Here is a 21,924-nt window from a genome sequence, read left to right on the forward strand (position 1 = left end):
TCAAGGTACTGGCAAGGATAGAGGATTGAATGACTGACGGAAGGCAGAGAGCAGGGATAAAGGAAGGGGTCTTTGTCAGGCTGGCAGTCAGTGATGAGTGGAGTTCCACAGGGATCCGTGTTGGGGCCACAGCTACTTGTGTTATACGTTAATGACCTGGGTGAAGGAACTGAAGACAGTCTTGCCAAGCTTGCAAATGACTTAAAAGTAGGTGGAGGATCAGGTAGTGTTGAGGGTGCGGGAGGCTGCAGATGTAAGGAGAGTGACAAAGAAGTGGCAGCTGCAAGATTATGCACTTAGGTGGAAAGAATAGAAGCAGAGACTATTTTCGAAAAAGGGTAAGTCTTCAAAAATCCGAAACAGAAAGGGGCTTGGAAGTTTCAGTTCAGAATTCTATTAAGATTAACATGCAGGTTCAGTCGATATTTGGAAAGCAAATGAAATGTTAGCATTAATTTTAAGCCGGCTAGAATACAAATGCAGGGAAATCCTGCTCAGGCTGTATAAGGCTCTGGTCAGACTACAATTAGAGTGTTGTGAGCAGTTTTGGACCTCATTTCTAATGAAGAATGTGCTGGCATTAGATGAAATCTAGAGGAAGTTTACAAAAAATATACTGGGGATAAATGGCTTGTTATAACAAGAGTGGTTGAGGACTCTGGGTCTGTACTTAATGGAATTTAGAAGAATGAGGGGCTTTTTAATTGAAACTTAGAGAATACTGAGAGGTCTAGATAGAGTGTATGTGGCAAAGGTGTTTGCATTAGTAGGAGAGACTAGGACGTGAGGGCGCAGTAAAGAGATGAGCCTTTAGGATGAGATGAAGAGGAATTTCTTCAGCCAGAATGTGGCTAACCTGTGGAACTCATTGTCATAGAGGCCCGAGGAGGCCAAGTCATTGAGTGAATTAAGTCAGAGATATATAGGCTCTTGATTACTAAGGGATCAATAATTATGGGGAGAAGGCAGAAAAATGGGATTGAGAAACATATCAGGCATGATCTCTGAAGAAAGGTCTATGCCCAAAACATCAGCCTTCTTGCTCCTCTGATGCTGCTTGGCCTGCTGTGTTCATCCAGCTCTACACCTTGTTACATTAGCCATGATTGAATGGTGGGGCAGACTTGATGGGCCGAATAACTTAATTATGGTCCTATATCTTATAGTCTTCTGGCTACATGTTTGAAATAGTTGTAAATATCAGGAAGAAATATTCAACACTTTCAGTCCCACAAGAACTGACCCATCAGTCAAATTCCAGTGAAGGGTCGTGTCTATCTCCACACTAAAACATCTTATGGCTGTAACTGGTTTCCTTTTCAACAAAGTTCTGTGTATTTACTCAACTCAATTTTCTGTAATTGATGTATCTTCCTGTGATCCTTGAACAAGCTGTAAACTCGGTTCACTTACTGCTCAGCATTTGCTCCTTAAAAGTCATGTCCCCAACAGCCTTATAGAATGCCTGTCTCTGACACTTCAACAGTCCTCTGCTTTTGGAGTGTTTCTCTTGTTGAATTCTAAGCCACATGGGACCTACTTGCAGCCAGACTACTTGGCGATAGTTAATAACAGTAGCTTTGCCAGACGCCCACACACCAGAAAGAATACGGTATAAACAGCACAATTGGAGTGCTCTATCCTTTCAATTACGTTGCCCAGTGGCCTGTAAAACCTGGCTGCTGCTCCGGCATGATTGTGCGCTTCTTTGAAGTTGGTCATTTCTAACACCACGGGGTCAATTAATGCCTGGGGCTGAGGAAGTACCTGGTCTCTGAAAGTCCTCTGAGGGCTAGTGACATGGGGCATTTCTTTCTTGGCAAGCTGCAGAAAAGTGGCAATGATATGTCACCAGAATGTGTTCCCGACTCTAATCTGACTGAGATACGCCCCGACGTGTCAGTTTTGGAGCTGATGTAGAGTGCAGGAGGCAGTCATGCCTGTGCATCTTCTGAAAGATCTATGGTCCTTCCTCAGAGTAGGAAGAGGAGGTGGTGAGGAGGTCCACCCTCCTGTTGGTGGAGACGGTGCAGACTCCACTGGTGCTTGCAGGAGATAAAAGTGATAAACAGGCAGAAGTTCAGGCATGTTAAGAGTGCATTCACAGTGGCAGTAATGGGAGTGCAGTACAACAATGGACAATAATTCTTTCTTAGTTGCAGAGACATGAAGGTTTCAGCATCACCACAGAAATGAGTGTGGTCTCAGGGAAAGGATCCACTCCTCACTGGTCCCGTCTTGGCTCCTTATGCTGTCTTGTGGGCGATTTTCTCCTGGAATTAGACATGGGGAGGAAAAAGAGTGAGCTGAAAGTGGCTGGCACAACTGTTAGCGCTGGTGCAGATGGGATAAAGCTAGTGAGGTGTCCCAAATGAATGAGTAGGCAGTGCAGAGGCCATGCAAGGTTTATCGTTTCAGGGGTTGGGGAATAGTGATAATGAGTGAGGGCAGATGCTGTACGCAACAGTGAGAGTGTTAGACGCTGAGTCTAAGAGGGGGACAAATGCATTCACAAATAGTGGGAGATAGCAGAGAGATTATTCTGTATGGGGAAGTGCCAACTAATTGGAAGGTCATTGATCTTTTGCATTTTGCTTGGCATCCTTCCGGACCATGGATGCAACACTAGTAACATTCCATCCAGCAGAATCTCCAGGTCCCTCTTAGCAAATTGGACTGCCAACTTACCTCAGCCCAGTATCTCAGGGGTAAGTCTTCAGATGAAGGAATTGTGCAGGGCTGCTCTGGAGTGATGCTGCTTCAACTGGTGCCTAATTGTGTTTTAAATAAGTTGCCAGAGTACAGAATAGAATAGCTCCACCTCTAGAGTGAGGGAAGATAGGATGAGGGAAGAGCATGATGCAAAGCTAAGAGATGAGTTTTGGAGAATAGTGTGAGAAATCTCACTACAGCTAATGCAGAGAAGCTTTCCATGTAAGCCACCAAAGTTGACATTTAGCCAATTTCTAGTAAACTTCAGCTCTGAGTTCCAACATTTGTTTCTAATTTACTTCTCTCAGCATGTGTCATGATTATTGCCTGGAACGCACTCCCTCTATGTCTAACTCAAAATTTAGAAAGTGTCAGCCAAACTCCCATAATTCTCAAACTTTTGAAAGAATTAAACGCTTTTCTTCAAGTTCATATATTATCTTTTATATTAAAGAAATCTCTGTTCAATGCATCTCATTACGAGATTCTTCTTCCATAGTTCTGCAACTGAGACAAAACTCCATATTCGCTGATTTTTCACAATCTGCTGTCCTCTTACATTTCACAGAGATATGACCAGGGTTTATTATTAAATGTTACTGCACTTGAAAAGCCTCGAGGGCAAAATATGAAACCATTGTACTATTTACAGCTACTTGTTCACAGCTACTGGGGCACATTACTAGGGTTTAGTACCACCAGTCATTGAAAAGGTAATTGAGCTTCAGTACAGTCAACAGAACAACAAACATACAATATCACAGTGTTACCAAGGTTTTATACAACATTCGTATCGAAATTGAACAAATATGCTTTTAGGTTAAATCTTTAACCTTGATATTTAGTTACCAAAAGATCCAAAAGTTCCTGTCCTTGTATATTAGTCCTGGAAATCTTCTTACCACTATTAGATCATCCTTAAAACATCTCGGAAAATTTCAAACTTCTATTTATCACCCTAAAATATTTTGAAATGCCACCACTGAACATCATGTTTTGGACCAGTTAGTAAACAGCATCAGTGATTTTTTAAAAATTCAGTTTGTAGATTTGGGTATCACTGGGTATGGCCAGCCTTTATTGCCCGTTCCTAATTATCCTTGGGAAGATGGTAGTGATATGCCTTTTTGACCCACTATTATCTATTTGGTGTCAGTCCACCCACAATTTTGTTCGGGAGGGAATTCCAGGATTTTGACCCTGCACCACTGAAGGAATGGCAAAACATTTCCAAGTCAGGATTGTGAATGGCTTGGAGGAGAACTTGCAGGTGATGGTGCTGCCATGTATCTGCTGTTCTTGTCCTTTTAGATTGAAGTGGTCATCCGTTTGTAAGCTACTCTCTAAGAAGTTTTTGTGCAGTATTTTCAAAAGAAAAGCAGCATTTTGTTCATGATTTATGGATAGAATTTTAAGACTTGTCCTGCTGCTCCTCTTATTTGATGAAAACGTATATAGCAGACTCTAGAAGGTACACACTGCTGCTATTGAGTGTTGAAATAAGTGGATGTTCATGGATCTGGTGCCAGACTGCTTTGTGAAATAATTCCATAGAGTCCAGTATCCCATCACCAAGTCTCTCTTTATTTACAAATGATTAGTTCTTGACAATTGTACTGCGTCATACAGAGCCAGACGCTGAAGTGTCAGTATCTCTGATACTCGCCCTTTTCACATGTCAGCCAGGGCTTCCATGACTGAACCAGATTAATAGCCCCAATTAGGGAATTCATGTTCTGTGAGGTCCAGCTGGTTGATTTCATTACAGTCACTGAACTTTGTCCTGGATGGTGTCAAGTCTCTTGAGTGTTGTTGAGGCTTTACTCATCAGGTAAGTGAGGAGTATCCCATCACACTCCTGACTTGTGCCATACAGATAGTGGACAGGGTCTGGGGAGTCAGGAGGTGAGTTACTTGCTGCGGTATTCCTAGCCCTGACCTATTCTTGTAGCCACCGTGTTTATATGGCTAGGCTAGTTCAGTTTGGTCAGTGGTAACTCCCAGGATGTTGTAGTCAGGAATTCAGTGGTGATTAGGCTGTTGAATGCAAACAACTGATTGTTAGATTGTCTCTAATTGGAGATAATCATTGCCAGCATTTCTATGGTACGAACGTCACCTCTCACCTTTCAACCCAAGGCTGGATATTTTCCATATCTTGCTGCATTTGAACAATGACTACTTCAGCATCTGAGAACTTGGGGATGGAGCTAAGCATTATGCAATCATTGATGAAGCAACTGGAGACGGTTGGTCTTCGGGCACTACTCTGAGGAACTCCTGCAGACTTGCCCTGGAGCTGAGATGGCTGACCTCCAACATCCACAACCATCTTACAATGCGCCAACCTAATTCTGACCAGTATTCTAATCAGCAGAAACTCTCACTTGACCTCTGGAATTCAGCTCTTTTGTCCATGTTTGATCCAAGGTTGTTTTGAGGCTAGAGGTGAACTGGCCCCGGTGGAACTCAAACTAGGTGTCCCTGAGCAGGTGCTGCTTGATAGTGCTGCTAATGACAACCTTCTATCACTTTAATGACAGTTGAGAGTGAACATGTTGGGGTTTGGAGAAGTAATTGACCAGGTAGGATCTGTCCTTTTTGTGTACATCACATACTTCAGCAATTTTCTGCATTGTTGGCTAAATGCCAGTATTGTAGCGGCACTAGAACAGCTTGGCTAGGGATGTGGCACGTTCTGGAGCACAAGCCTTCGATATCATTGCCAGGATGTTTCAGGGCCCATTGCCCTTCCAGTAGCCGGTAACTTTAACCATTTTTTGTTATCGTGTGTGTGAAGAAAATTTGCTGAAGACTGCCCAAAATAGATTTCTCCAGAGGTCCCCAGTATTGTTGTTTATCATTTTAAAGGAAGAGACACATCAATGAACTTGGCACCAAATTAAATTGTGAATGACAGCTGTTTTGCCACCGTTTACATCATGGGTAGTTACCTGAAGTTACTGTAAGATTTGCTGTAGAATAACAATGCTTGCTGTTGGCCTCATCATTATTTTTGCCTTCAAATCTAGGGCATTATGAAATTCAATAAACGACATTTATAAGGCAATTTATAGCCTTTTTTCTGAATGCTACATTGAAGCTGAGCTGACTTCATCTGGAAATGATAGTGATGCGTATTGTAGACCAACAGAAACCAAATATGTTTAAATAACATTGCAAGTATTTGCACATCCTGTACAAAACTCCTGTGAATTAGCTCTTACATTTCTGTTGAGCTCATATTATAAAGTAAATTTTTAATTAGACTCATGATTGCACTCATCCTCATTAGAAACCTCTGTAGTGTAAAAATCTGTATGTTCACTGAGCATAATGTAAGTAAAATCTTAATCACTTTTCGAAAAAGATCCATTTCAAATCTAAGTTACAATTGAATAACTTTTCACCATTCTGCTCATTTGTATTTGTAATTAATTTATTAATGTGTAACCAGAGTTTCTGTTTCACTTGTAAATTGTGATGTGCATTGTTTTTAGATTAAAGACAAACCTAAGCTGGTATTTGAAAACAGTCAAATGGCTGAAATAAATATGATGAGCTTTAACATACTTCCTGGCCCTCCTGAAGATTGTTTTGGAACATTATTAAGTAATCTGTGATTTTGTGGCTAAAGTGCAGTTTTAAGCAAATTTCACTCATACGTCATTGGAAATCCCATATTGGGCAAACGACACAAACATCTCTCTTTCTCTTGGGCTTGCCACTGGATCATTGAACAAAATGCTTCCCTAGCACACTTCTGCATTAAGTCAGAAGATTGCAAATCAAACAAGCTGATTCTATCAGCTTCTGCCTTAACAATAACAATAGCAGTTGGTGCATTCTCCATGACAATACCTGTATCAATAAGTGTCCACTTGCCAACCAAGCAGCAGTCACCTCTCATACAGCATGTGCTGTTTACTGACATAACAAAGTGTGGAGCTGGATGAACACAGCAGGCCAAGCAGTATCTCAGGAGCACAAAAGGTGGCATTTCGGGGTGAGACCTTCATCAGAAATGGGGTAGGTGGAGAGGGTTCTGAAATAAATAGGGAGAGAGGGGGAGGCGGATAGAAGATGGATAGAGGAGAAGATAGGTGGAGAGGAAACAGACAGGTCAAAGAGGCAGGGATGGAGCCAGTAAAGGTGGGTGTAGGTGGGGAGGTAGGGAAGGGATAGGCCAATCCGGGTAGGACAGACAGGTCAAGGGGGCGGATAAGGTTAGTTGGAAGGAAATGGGTTTGCAGTTTGAGGTGGGAGGAGGGGATAGGTGAGACGAAGAACAGGTGAGGGAGGCAGGGACAATCTGGACTGGTTTTGGGATGCAGTCGGGGGGCGGGAGATTTTTTGAAGTTTCTGAAATCCACATTGATACCATTGGGCTACAGGGTTCCAAAGCAGAATATGAGTTGCTTTTCCTGCAACCTTTGAGTGGCATCATTGTGGCACTGCAGGAGGCCCAGGATGGACATATCGTTTATGGAATGGGAGAGGGAGTTGAAATGGTTCGCAACTGGGAGGTGCAGTTGTTTATTGCGAGCCAAGCGTAGGTGTTCTGCAATGCGGTCCCCAAGCCTCTGCTTGGTTTCCCCAATGTAGAGGAGGCCACAACGGGTACAGTGGATGCAGTATACCATATTGGCAGATGTGCAGGTGAACATCTGTTTGATGTGAAAAGTCTTCTTGAGGCCTGGGATGGGAGTGAGGGAGGAGGTGTGGGGGCAAGTGTAGCACTTACCGTGGTTGCAGGGGAAAGTGCCGGGTGTGGTGGGGTTGGAGAGGACTGTGGAGCGGACAAGGGAGTCACGGAGAGAGTGGTCCCTCCGGAAAGCAGACAATCCACAACCTGCCTGCCCTGGCCAACACATTGTGTCCACCTGCTCCTGCCCCACCCATCTCATCTCCACCTATCTGGAAACCATTTTCTCCACCTTGGTCCAGGAACTCCCTACCTACATCCGTGACAGCGCCCATACCCTCCACCTCCTCCAGAACTTCCAATTCCCCGGTCCCCAATACCTCATTTTCACCATGGAGGTCCAGTCCCTATACACCTGTATTCCCCACGCAGATGGCCGAAAGGCCCTCCCCTTCTTCCTGTCCCACAGGCCCAACCAGCCCCCCTCCACTGACACCCTCATCCGCTTAGCCGAACTCGTCCTCACCCTCAACAACTTCTCTTTCAAATCCTCCCAGTTCCTACAGACAAAAGGGGGTGGCCATGCGTACCTGCATGGGCCAAAGCTATGCCTGCTTCTTTGTAGGGTACGTGGAACAACCCCTCTACTGTACCTATACTGGCCCTAAACCCCACCTCTTCCTCCGTTACATAGAAGACTGTATCAGCGCCACCTTGTGCTCCCACGAGGAGCTCGAACAGTTCATCCACTTCGCCAACATCTTCCACCCCAACCTCAAGTTCACCTGGACCATCTCTAACACCTCTCTCACCTTCCTGGACCTCTCTATCTCCATCTCAGGCAACCATCTGTAAACCGATATCCATTTCAAGCCCACCGACTTCCATAGCTACTGAGAATACACCTCCTCCCAAGAACCTTCCTACAAAAATGCCATCCCCTATTCCCAATTCCTTCGTCTCCGCCACATCTGCTCCCAGAATGAGGCATTTCACTCCTGTACATCTTAGATGTCTGCGTGTTTCGAGGACCGCAACACACCCCCCCCCCTCCCCACAGTGGTCGAGAACACCCTCGACTGCATGTCCCGCATTTCCCACAACTCATCCCTCACACCCCGTCCCTACAATAACCGGCAAAAGAAAATCCCCTTTGTCCTCACGTACCACCCCACCAACCTCCAAATCCAATGCATCATCCTCTGACACTTCTGTACATCTACAATCCAACCCCAACACCAAAGACATTTTTTCCTCCCCACCCTTGTCTGTGTTCCGGAGGGACCACTCTCTCCACGACTCCCTTGTCTGCTTCACACTCCCCTCCAACCCCACCACACCCGGCACTTTCCCCTGCAACCACTGGAAGTGCTACACCTGTCCCTATACCTCCTCCTTCACCCCAAACCCAGGCCCCAAGAAGACTTTCCACATCAAGCAGATGTTCACCTGCACATCTGCCAATCTGGTATACTGTATCCGCTGTACCCGTCGTGGCCTCCTCTACATTGGGGTAACCAAGCGGAAGCTTGGGGGACCGCTTTGCAGAACACCTACAACTCAGTTCGCAATAAACAACTGCACCTCTCAGTTGCAAACCATTTCAACTCCCTCTCCCATTCCTTAAACGACATGTCCATCCTGGGCCTCTTCCCCCTCCCCATTTCTGATGAAGGGTCTTGGCCCGAAATGTCAGCTTTTGTGCTCCTAAGATGCTGCTTGGCCTGCTGTGTTCATTCAGCTCCACACTTTGTTATCTCGGATTCTCCAGCATCTGCGGTTCCCATTATCTCTGTGCTGTTTACCCTTTATTTTGGTCATTCTTACAAATTGTCCTGATAAGTACATGATGAAAAATTTCAACAGAATGTTTCTCTTTTCAGCAACTAATATTAGTTTTATTAATGATTACTTTTCCTGGTATTTTTCACCTCTCGATGTTTTGTTTCCCTTCTCAGCAAAGTTTCTGGTATCTTTCACACTGTTTCGCTTGTCAAAATAGAGTCTCTCTCTCTCCCCCCTTGTAAATAAGAATTACATTGTTGTTTGCCAGTTTTCTGACACTGAAGCTCACTTCATTTGGCTTGTGTACACAACATTATTAGTTATGCCTTTTTTACTACTATATTTTGTGAATTCTAGTCGTCGCAGTTAGCCCAGTACCTCAAGTTACCATTTTATACTTTCTCAACAGGTTTCGGCTTATATTTAACTGCGGATTCTGCTTTGCCTGCAGTATGTTTTCCAATGTCCTGTTTATTTGTGTTTTCTTGCTTCTAATTACCATTTCCAATTCCTGTTATGTTGCCAACATTCTGTATGTGGCTACGTAGTGTAAGGATTCTGGTTTGCGATCCGTAATCTGCTGATTTTTAAATGGTTCGAATCAACCCCAGATCCCTGGTTCTGACATTGGACTTAATTTAAGAATGTGAAGTGAAGTAGACAGGTGTTTCAGTGCAAAGAATCTCTGCATTTATTAAATGCAAATGTGACTATATCACAAGAAATAAAAAGGAAAAAGTAATAACAGGGAAATAAAACAAAGGTGAATAAAAATACAAGAGTCAAAAAGGAAAATTCAAAACAGTGAAACTGACACTATTAGTGTATTAACTTAACACAGGCTAATTACAATTAGAAACAAAACAGCAGTTTCAAACACAGACATTTAAATCAGACTTCCTAACCTTGGTGTTCCCTGCACTGCCATCAACTCACCTTCCCCTCCCTGCTAGCTAGGTTGGATACTTTGGGTCTCAAGGAAATAGGCTCACTACTGGGGACAAACATGATTTTGAAATACAGCTGGCTGTTCCCACTTGCCAGTGCTTCACTGAAGACTTCAGACGGCCTTCAGCCTGGTTCGAGAACTTGGGTTTTCTCTCTCTGTGGTGGTTTTATGAGCTGGTTTACACCTCAGGATGTTTCTGAGGCCTTGTCAGTCAGGTTGGTGGTTTTCAGAGGTCGTTGGTTGTCAGATCTGCTGGTCATGGTCAGTTGCCGTTGGTTCCCCTGGTCCGGAACAGCCCTGCGTAAGTAGGTTCCAGGGAGAGAGCTGTGCAAATAGTACATATCTCACTGGGATCCCTCTTCTCTTGGTAACTGCAGGGATAGCTCTGTCTCTCTCCCCCAGATGAGGGCAAGCAGTTATACAGAGATAACAAGGTGTAGAGCTGGATAAACGCGGCAGGCCAAGTATACTGGCTGTGTGCTCCATTATCACCTCACAAATCTGTCTATCCATTGTGTTTCTGTTGTTCCCCCTTGTGGTGAATTGGATTCCTGATAGATTAAAGTGGGTGTGGCTAAATGGAATGTCCAGTATTTCTGCAAATGAATATTAATTGGAGTTGAATTCCTTGGTACCTCTGAAGAGTCCAAGATCTGAAGTATTGACTTAGGTCTGGTTCATTGTTCCTTCAGGGCTAAGGCATGAATAGAATTTCTAACTGAATCGTGGTTCCAGACAGCTATCCTCATGATTGTGTATTCCAGAGTATAGCCCAGCTGGCTTTCTTTTTGTTTTAAAAGTTCTGTTAAAAATCCAGGGGTTTTGGGCCAGTATTCTATTGCTCACTCCTGCAATAGCCAGTTTAATGGCTCTTAACTTTCATTAGCCCTGGTTATTCTTACAAATTATGTTACTATTAATTGTTAATTATTTCTGTTCTCTTGAACATTTATCATCTTTATGTGTCTTCATACTCTGACTTTTCCTCCTCATCCTTTTTTTCTTATGTTTCGGATGATATATTTTTTGCTAACTTATTTTTGACAACAATCTTTCAAAACTTTCCTGGCTCAAAGTTACGAATGATTTTTGACTGAGTGTCTATGTTCCTTGATCAAGGCCATTGGCTTGGTCAGGCAGTAGCAGATGTGGATCTGCTGAGATCATGGTCTTGGCCACCAACGTAAATTTGAAAATGTTATAGAATGCTCCAAAGCAGATGAGTGTAGGTGGAAACTGAGGATGGGCTTTGCACAGGGGTTTGTGGATGTGCAATCTTCACCTTCCCGCTCAAAATAAAAGGCAGATAATTGCATAAAGCAGTCCAATAGGTCTTAATAAATATCATCATGGTTGCCTTGTAAAAGTTGCTGAACTGAACAAATAGCTAACATCTATTCCAAGACTACAAAGGCTTCAATTAATCATTTTCATACATACACACACCAGTGATAAAGTTTCAAAAGCTGCTTCTCTTGATGATGAAAATCTCTCTCGAATGATAATCCCATCAGGAACAGTGTACAAATGCAGAATTAGCCTGCACTGCTGACCTCTATGACTTTTTCCCAGGCATTAAAAGCTGTTTTCTGGTGAGACTGTACACAATCTAAAAATGGCCCAAGGACTGCAACAAACTTAAAACAAAACCAAGGCAGTTTAAGAATTCACAAGGACATAGTAAATAAATCTCTCGTGGCCCAGTAAACATCCTCCAGGCTATTTTGTGTATTCAGTTGATGTTAATTTATGAGACATGTATTTGGTTACAGTTGCTTTTGATTGTGCCGTTTTCTCATGCCACTAGTTATCAAAATATTGTCCTGAAGAATGTTGATGATACTTTTGGGGAAAAAAATGGTCTGTGTGCAATTTTGATCTTGAAAGAGTTGAACTGACAGCTATAGAGATAAGTGTTAACCCAGCTTGTTTCAGCAATCCTGTCATGGCAAACTACTGTGCATTTTAATTTACTTTCTTTCGCACTGTTGAAGCTGGCAAATCAAATAAACTTCCCGATCAAGTTGTCAATGTTCACTGTTTGTAAGAAGAAGCATGAAATGAATCAACAGGAATAAATGTGCAAACACAAAAGTAATTGGAAATGAAATATATGTTCATTGTTATTCATGCACTTGTTTGTTGTAATAGGGAATGCAGGCAGCTTGGCTTTCTTTAACAGCTGGGACTTCATTAACAAGCTGCTTTCTGACATCCTGACCAAAATGTAAAATGACCATTAAAAGTAAGCAGCAAAGAGCAACTGGGTTGGACACAAGGCTAAGGCCAGGAAAGTGCTCGGATTGGGGCAGGGTGGGGTGGGAATCCATGTTGTGAGAGAAGGATAAAGCCTGGCAACATGGTAGGTCCAGGGATAATGGGAACTGCAGATGCTGGAGAATTCCAAGATAATAAAACGTGAGGCTGGATGAACACAGCAGGCCAAGCAGCATCTCAGGAGCACTTCGGCAACACATATACTAAAATTGGAACGATACAGAGAAGATTAGCATGGCCCCTGCGCAAGGATGACACGCAAATTTATGGTAGGTCCAGGGTTGCTTTATGGCATACTGTTCCTGCTCATTTTGGCCCCCAGTGAATCTAAATAATTTAATTTAAAAATTATTTGGTCGGCTTTGTCTGCCTAGTACTACCAGCAGGCATTGTGTGGCAAGGTACCTAACATTATTGTTTGACCCAGAATAAAAAAAACTGATTTCCAAAGTGGATGGCTCACTGGTTAGCGCTGCCATCTCACAGTGCCAGGGACCTGAGTTTGATTCCAGCCTCAGGCACTGGTTTGTGTGGAGTTTGTACATTCTCCCCATGTCTGCATGGGTTTCCTACAGGTGCTCTGGTTTCCTCCCACAGTCCAAAGATGTGCAGTTTAGATGGATTGGAGTGTTGCTCAATTGCTGTCTGTGGATGTGCAGGCTAGATGGATTAGCCATGGGAAATGCAGGGTTACAGGGATAGGGTAGGAGGTGGGTCTGGATAGTATGCTCTTCAGAAGGTTGGTGTGGACTTGATGGGCCAAATGGCCTGCTTCCACACTATAGGGATTCTACGAAATCTTGCTTGATCAACCTCACAGATATTTTTGAGGAAGGGGGGAACAAAGAGAATTGGCAGTGGAAATGTAGTGCATGTAATTTATTTGGATTTTCAGAATTCTTTTGATAAGGTGCCAAATAATTGACTATATAATAAGATCAGGGAATGCGGAGTCAAAGGATAAGTGGCAGAATGGGTTAGTAGCTGGTTTTAAGATAAAAAGCAGAGAGTAGGAATAAAGGACAGTTATTCAGAGTGGCAGAAAGTAGGAACTGGTGTTGCATGAGGATCTGTCTTGGGACCAGTGCTATTCACAATTTACGATTTAGACTTGGAAATCACAAACACAATTCCTTAACGCTAAATTCTTCGTAATGGGGGAGGATAGCCAATACTGAGAAGGACTGTGCCAAACTGGAGACATTAATAAATTTGCAGAATGGTAAATAATTAGCAAATAAATGTCAATGCACAGGCAGTGGTAGATTTTCATCGAAAGAGTGGGAAGTCACTTGTTAAGTTCAAGTCTAAGTGGGGGAAAGGAATGAAGGGAGCTCAAAATGCAAATCAGCAAGTAATGCAGCAAGGCCCCAAAATTGTGAACGAAAAACTAGGTTTCAATTTCAGAAGAGTAGAGTTGAAAAGTCAATAAATATGCCAAACCTGTGTTAAACCTTACTTAGACCATATGTGCAGTTCATTTTTGAATACGATGAAAAGGGTGGAGAGGCACTGGTGAATGAACAGAGAAGGCTTATGAGGCTGTTACCAGAAATGCATTGAGAAACAATTGAGAAGGGATCAACAGCTGTGTCTCATTACTCTTGAAATAGGAAAGTTTAAGGGTAACCTAATGGAGGTCTTTAATATTATGAAGTTTGCGTAGAGTTCATGAAGAGAGAATGCAACCTCTGTTTGGGAAGACCGCTATCAATGCACCACCGAGACATTGAATAGGAAATTTGAAGCAATATTTTCTCTGTTAAAGTGGTGAGAACCATGTATTTATAATGAGGCTCTCCATGCAGATGAGTAAGAAGAGATGTGGTGGTGAATGACTTAAAACAGTATTTAAATGGAGAAAAACTGCGAAGAAACTGTGGTGCAAAGCGACTCAGGAGTACAACCACAGAAAGTGTGCAGGTGCAGCAGATGACCAGGAATACTTATGGCATGTTGGCCCTTAGTTTAACAGTGTTGGAGTGTAAGAGTGGGGAAGCCTAACTGCAACTGTACAAAGTGCTGGTGATACTACTTCTTACATACTGTAAGCAGTTTTGGTTCCTTCATTAAAGGAAAAGTATTATTTCATTGTTGGCATTTCAGGGAATGTTCACCAGCTCATGGTATAGAGTGATTGTCTTTTGAGAAAAGATTAAACAGGTTGAGAATCTGCTCATTGGATTTCAGAAGAATGAGAGGTGATCTTATTGAAATATCAAGGATTTTTAAGGAGCTTGACAGAGGAATTGCTAACACAATGTTTCCCTTCATGGGAGAGTCTAGGACCAGAGGGCATTGTCTCAGAATAAAGGGACGCCAATTTAAGGCAGAGATGAGGAGGAATTTCTTCTCTGAGGATTAAGAGTCTTTGGAACTGGTTGCCTCAGAGAGCAGTGGAGAAAAAGTCCTTCTGTACATTTATGACAGAGATAGATAGAATCTTTGAGGAGGTCACGAGACAGATTGACGAGGGTCGAGCAGTGGATGTGGTGTACATGGACGTCAGCAAGGCATTTGATAAGGTTCCCCGCAGCAGACTCATTCATAAAGAAGGGTGTGATTTGGCTGTCTGGATTCAGAATTGGTTGGCTGACAGGAGGCAGAGAGTGGTAGTAGATGGTAAGTATTCTGCCTGGAGCTCAGTGCTGAGTGGTGTCCCACAGGGCTCTGTTCTTGGGCCTCTACTCTTTGCAGATTTTATAAATGACTTGGATGAGGAGGTTGCGGGGTGGGTTAGTATGTTTGCTGATGACACAAAGGTTGGAGATGCCATTGATAGTATCGAGGGCAATTGCAGGCTTCAGCGAGACATTGACAGTATGCAGACCTGAGCTGAGAAATGGCAGATGGAGTTCAACCTGGATAAATGCGAGGTGATGCATTTTGGAAGGTCGAACTTAAATGCTGAATATAGGATTAAAGGCAGGATTCTCAGCAGTGTGGAGGAACAGAGGGATCTTGGTGTTCAAGTGCATAGCTCCCTCAAAGTTGCCACCCAGCTGGATAAGGTTGTTAAGAAAGCATATGGTGTTTTGGCTTTCATTAACAGGGGGATCGAGTTTAAGATCTGTGAGGTTATGCTGCAGCTCTACAAAGCCCTGGTGAGACCGCACTTGGAACATTGTGTCCGGTTCTGGTCACTCTATTATAGGAAAGATGTGGAGGCTTTGGAGAGGGTGCAGAGGAGGTTTACCAGGATGCTGCCTGGACTGGAGGGCTTGTCTTACGAGGAGAGGTTGACTGAGCTTGGACTTTTCTCTCTGGAGAGAAGGGGGAAGGGAGGTGACCTGATCGATGTGTACAAGGTAATGAGAGTCGATAGCCAGAGACTTTTCCCCAGGGCAGGATTGACTGCCATGAGGGGTCATAGTTTTAAGGTGTTAGGAGGAAGGTATAGAGGAGACGTCAGAGGGAGGTTCTTCACCCAGAGAGTTGTGAGCGCATGGAATAGTTTACCAGTGGTAGTCGTGGAAGCGGAGTCATTAGTGACATTTAAGCGACTGCTGGACATGTACATGGACAGCATTGAATAGAGGGGAATGTTGCTTCGGTTATTTTATTTTTGGATTAGGATTATTCCATGGCACAACATCGTGGGCCGAAGGGCCTGTACTGTGCTGTACTTTTCTGTGTTCTATTCTTGATCAATAGGGGAATCAAGAGTAATAAGGAAAATGCGGGAAAGTGGACATGAGAAATGTCATATCAGCCATGATTCTCTTGAGCACGTTCAAGGGACCTAACTGCCTACTCCTGTTCCTATATCTTACGGTTTTATGAAGAAAAATGGGGTAGGCTTTTAAATATTGGCATGGACTGTTTGGACTGACAGCTCTGTTTCTGTCAATTATATAGAGTCATAGAGATGTACAGCATGGAAACAGACCCTTCAATCCAACTCATCCATGCCAGCCAGATGTCCTAAATAAATCGAGTCCCATTTGCCAGCAATTGGCCCATATCCCTCTAAACTCTTCCTATTCTTGCACCCATCTAGATACCTTTTAAATGTTATAATTGTACCAACCTCCACCACTTCCTCTAAGAGTTCATTCCATACACACGCCACCCTTTGTGTGAAAAAGCTGCCCTTTAAGTCCCTTCTAAATCCTTCCCCACTTCACCTTAAACCTATGCCCTCTAGTGTTGGACCCCCCCCATTCTGGAGAATAGAGGCAGCATGAAGTGTAGATGGAGAGGATGGATGGAAGGTTGTCTTGCCTAATGGACTGGGCTGTGTTCGCAATATTGAACAAGCTAAAGGTCAAGAATTTTTCAGTTCTTCTGGGAATGGCATGTGGTAAGATGGCACTGGAATCGGCCACGATGGATACTTACGGGAGCGGTAGATAGTTAATGAGGTTGGTTTGGTAAGATGCAGTGAGTAAAATCATTAGGTCTCTCAGCAGAAACCCCTCCAAATACTCAAGCTCAGCCCGATAACTTAATCACTGCTTGACCTGCTTATTTAAAGCGGGCCCCACAGACTTGGGGCAGATTTCCATCTCACTTATATGTTTAAACTTACACGCAGCCAGACTGGAACAGAAAAGCAGTGAACAAGTAGCATGTTCCATTTTAGTTGCCCCCACGACCATTGTCACCTACACTCAGCCTGGTTTCCATTCGGTTGGAGATGATCTTGTGGAAACATATCCACTGTTTTTAAACTGAACTACTTGTAAAGGGAAATCAGAGTTAACCTTTCAAGTCCAGTGATCTATCCTCCACTTTGAAGGAACTTTAAACATTAACCCTGCTTTCTATCCACAGATGTTGAGAGACCTGCTGAGTTCCTCCAGCAATTTCTGTTACGGTTTTAAATTTCCAGCATCCACAGTTCTTTGTTTTATTTTTGTGAAGGGTATTGATTTCTGCCAATTGAAGTATTTTCTCATCTATTATATTCTTTGGTCGTCTGTAGAGGACAGACATCCTGTGGCTGTAGCTTGTGTACAACGGTTGGAAGCTGCTTTGAACAGACCACCGGCAGGCAGTTCACATCTTTAGAATGATTGATGTACCTTTCTGCTTATTATAAAGGAGTAACATTACCTACCTGTGTTGCCAGAGGTAAGTTGTAACCATTACAGAATCACATACGAAGCAGTGTTGACTGAGAGAAAAGCAATTTGCACAGTGGTTCCTCAACTGGAGTATAATCATGACAAGAAATAAGTTTCATTGAAGCAATATCCACAATGTGAATCGGAGCAAACCGTTTTCAGTTCAAATGCGTTTGTTTACATTATAAGCTAGACATGGTTCCAAATCAGTTGAGTGAAAGATGTGGGACCTGCAGAAATGCAAGAATCTAGCTTATATCTAGAATTCTATGCTGCATGAAGCCAATGCCTACCTCTTCTTGTTAACTACTATTCTCTATGTAAAACACTTGCTCTTTAATTTTCTCTCCATTGATCATTGAGTTACAGTTTCTGATCATGGCAGTGTTTTTTTAATTACTGTACTGAATGAATTCTTCTTTAAACAAATGTTGTAGCTCTGGAAGTTTGTAATTCCACCTTTCGGATCTTTTGACCGGTTGCTAACGATAAACTGTAGACAGAGGAAAAGGCAACAATGTTTCACCATAAATTTTGAAGGATAAATTATTGCAGTCTGGCTTTCATTGCATGCTGTCAATTCCTGTTTTTAAAGCATTTCTAGTTTCTGTAACTGCTATTAGCTACCTTTCACTGATTCACTGGCAAGTTCTACAAGCCAGGCGTTAATATTTAAAATAAAAATCTGTACGACTCAATCTTATGAAACCTCTGTTACTTCCTGGCTGCCAGAGGCATGCTTGCCAGTATACCTGCTAAATGCTATCTAGCTACGTAGTTCCAATTACATCTTTGTGGATTTGTTCGTAATAGAGCACTACCAACAAAGCTAATGGTAGAATCAGCATCAATACTGTAATCTGAGCAGAAAATAACATTATACAGCTCATATTGCCTTGATTGTGGAGAGGTCAAGATAGTTGTTTCCGAACCTGGAGCAAGTTGAGCTGATGCTCAGAACTGGCAGTCACATGTTGAGTTCTCTAGAAGGTTACTGGATAACATACAGAAGTAAAATACTGCTTGGCATGTTAGAAATCTGAAATTAAAGCTGAAAATGCTGCGAATGCACAGCAGGTCTGGAAACCTCTATGGGGTGATCTTTCATTGGAAACGTGCTAAATTGGAAATGTAATGGATTTCAATCAGGTGAAATGGTTGGAAAAGGGCAAAAGGAAATATGGGTGAGATTAAGTGATGAAAGAGTTGCTTGTGCAGAATTGAAAGAAGGGGTGATGGAAAGAGTAAATAAGCATAGGGGGGCATTTTTAACGGAGGGAATCTCACCTGCCAGTTGAAAACCTAATAGGAGCTCCACGTTCCTCTTCAGGAAAAACCCATTATAGAAAGTGTCATTCAGGCACTTAACTGGTCTGTGGCAGGCCTGGATCCGGGATGCCAGGGCAGGTGTCAGCACACTGAGAGCCGCTTGGCAATCAGCATTCTGAACAATCCTTGACACCGGGGAGGCCGCGGCTGGTACTATCCCAATTCCCAACTGAGACTGGTATCATCCATAGACTCCTAATAGCAGCAAACAGTTCAGAAAGAAATGTGGTCTGCAGAAGGGATACAAAGGTATGTGGGCTTGCTCCTTGTCAGTACTTGCTCAATTATGGAGTACTTTTAAATGAGGAGCCCTCATAGTGAACCTGGAATGAACCCTGCATGTTTCCTGCATGGCAAGCGCCCTGCTCAGTATGTCATGGAACTAATCAAGGCGGGGTCCCAAACCACCATCGTCTTGCCTGATTAAGTGTCCCATGCCCTCAAACCTGCAATGGGGGTTCACATCATTTGTTCCCCGCTTATCCTTCTGTTCTCAGATAATTAGCATTGGTGTGAAGAACAATGGGAACAAGCTCAATTCTGTTCTCTCTGCTAAGTGGAGTTCAGGAAGAAAATGAACAACACAATGAGATTCATTGATGGTGGCCATGTGGAAAATTTGGGTCTGAATTTGGAAATTTGCCAATCACATAATTGCTATGTTTGAAGGAAATGTTGTTCTGATGTAGAACTCTCCTACCCTATTACCACCCGAAACTTGCTTTGTGTAGAAAATGCAGGATCATCATCAACAGGTGCAATTAGTTGTTTTCGTATTATGATTCAGTTTTATAACATGTATTTATGCATTTTAATCATTTATATGCTGATTCATTTGTATATAATCTGATAGAAAGCAGCTTCTTACCTCTCCTCTTCAACATTGTTCTCCATTTCATTCTTTTTATGTCCTTGCTTCTTCTTTTATTCCATCTGTTTACTGTATCCCTTACAATTCTCTTTTTTTCTCCATTCCTTGCCTTCATGAGTTGCAGAAACCTTTCATCTTTGCCTTGTGATAATATGGAATAATAATAAAAAGTATTTTTCATGAGTTGTTATCAATTGTTTTCTACCTTAAGGACAATAATGTGAAAGTAAACCCATCCTTTCCAAAAGCAGTTACAAAGCTTGTTATTTCTCTGTGATTTATTACATTTACTATACCAATGTTATTACTGAACATTGGGGACCTAGCAATATAATGAATGATATCAATGTATTCTCATATTCTTGGCTTCAGTGACAGCTAGTGATCCATCTCACTGACACTTACCTTGTTAACATTTTGATCAGAGGAGAAATTCATAATTTTTCATGGTAACAGCTATGAGTTTTCACTTTTTGTCACTGATGGATAAAGAAGATGGAGACTCTACTGTGCATTTTTTTTTGGAGAGGAGCAAAACTATGCAATCCTTCATAAAAAAATAAATTTGGTCATTTGATAAGGATATCACTGACAAGCAGCCTTGATTTGATGGACATTCAGGAATTTATATTCCTTTTTTATCAATTATCTTCATATTACTGCAATTTTGGATTGAAATAGAAAATTGCCAGGATGTGTATACAAATGCACAATTTACGAACTAGAGTTGAAAGAGCAAGACCAATGAGCAGGCCAGGACAACTGCAGGGACTATTAAAATCCCTGTGATAAATAGTTAACTCCATCCTCTTTAAGACTGGAGTAAGAGTATGTCGCTATTTGCAATTAGCCTACGTACCATCCCATTGAGATTACTACTGACTCCTCATCTGAATGATATGCAGCATTCTGCTGAGTGAAATCCATGCTGAACACGCAGTCTGCTCATTCCTCATGCTACGTACACTTTTTAACGGCAGCCTATTCCTCTTAAATGGGAGCTACAATCAGCACTACCTGTGGTGTAAGGAAAAAGAGATCAAATGGAGCAGCAGAGATAACAAGGTGTGGAGATGGATGAACACAGCAGGCCAAGCAGCATCTTAGGAGCACAAAAGCTGGTGTTTCGGGCCTGGGCCCTTCATCAGAAAAGACCCTTTTCTGATGAAGGGTCCAGGCCCGAAACGTCAGCTTTTGTGCTCCTAAGATGCTGCTTGGCCTACTGTGTTCATCCACCTCCACAATTTGTTATCTCGGATTCTCCAGCATCTGCAGTTCCCATTATCTCCGATCACAAATGGAGCACCAGCCAGGACAGGGATCTGCCACATTGTTGACGGTGGTTTTGGAGGCCTCAGTCCATGAGGTCAACAAGAAGACAGGCCCTGTTTTTGTAGCACAACAAGAGGCTCTCAACGTATGCACTAAGAATGGAATGCGAACAAGCAGCCAGGGATGACAATTCTTGGAGTCTTGCCTGAAGTACTTGACAACAATTTTGCAGAGGTTTAATGACATCAGGTGGATGGTCAAGGTCAAATGAATATATCTTTATAGGACATTGCCTAACCTCACTGCACTATCCATACCTCTGGATGCACAATGCACTGCACACTTCCATCACTTACCATTAGCACTACCCAGCAGCCAAGACGCAGGCCTAACATTTCAGATGCTCTACCTCAAGGTTTCCCAAATTAGGGTTGTGAACTCTGCAGCGGCAATGGCTTCTTTGGCGCTCTGACAGAATGTTATTCACTGCATGGCCCCTTTAAGCCATCACAGTTACTTTTAACAATGGGCATGGCATATCTATTCAATCCCTAAGGCCAATTGCTGTCCTATAAAACCCAAAGGAGGTGCTGTTTTTCTTGGAAACTCTAGGATTAAATAGCTTTCCTCCCTGTCTCACAGGTCTCTTAACTGGTCCCTTTTTACCCCCCTGTTACAGGGTCCCCACTCCCTTGCTCTCTCACGGGCCTCCTATTCTCTCAGGCCTGGGGTCATGGCAATTTTCGAACACCAAAATATAGTTCATAATGGGAAGAGTTTGAGAAATATCCTCTAACTAACCTTCACGCATCTAGTATTGATATTCAGTAATGTGCCGGCACATCACCCAAACAAGTCTGCAACACAATCACTGACAGGTTTGCAGGTAACTTGCAGGACAGGTGGCACCCATCCCTGTGTATCAGTGTGGAAATAGAGGGCAACAAATACGCTTGCACCAACTAACCCCACTGAAGGTGACCATGCTCAGCACACAGGAAGGGCTATCACAAAG

At 42.9% G+C, this 21,924-nt stretch overlaps 1 protein-coding gene, 1 long non-coding RNA gene and 1 other non-coding gene across 11 annotated transcripts in view; 2 read left to right on the top strand and 1 right to left on the bottom strand.

Annotated features, from left to right (window-relative positions):
• Positions 1-21,924, top strand: part of fhit (fragile histidine triad diadenosine triphosphatase) — a 985,246-nt gene that overhangs the window by 788,113 nt on the left and 175,209 nt on the right. The window lies entirely within an intron of this gene.
• Positions 12,550-12,654, top strand: LOC125460625 (U6 spliceosomal RNA). The gene has a single exon (XR_007249296.1). It is a non-coding gene; the product is annotated as a U6 spliceosomal RNA (small nuclear RNA).
• Positions 17,622-21,924, bottom strand: part of LOC125460197 (uncharacterized) — a 59,834-nt gene continuing 55,531 nt past the window's right edge. For both annotated transcript variants that reach the window (XR_009446501.1, XR_007249217.1), the window contains exons 2-3: positions 19,635-19,778; positions 17,622-17,930 (exon numbers count right to left, since the gene is read on the bottom strand). This is a non-coding gene — a long non-coding RNA (uncharacterized LOC125460197). The remainder of the gene's footprint in view (positions 17,931-19,634; positions 19,779-21,924) is intronic.

The sequence above is a fragment of the Stegostoma tigrinum genome, chromosome 11, assembly GCF_030684315.1.
Source record: "Stegostoma tigrinum isolate sSteTig4 chromosome 11, sSteTig4.hap1, whole genome shotgun sequence".
NCBI classification, from domain to species: Eukaryota; Metazoa; Chordata; class Chondrichthyes; order Orectolobiformes; family Stegostomatidae; genus Stegostoma; species Stegostoma tigrinum.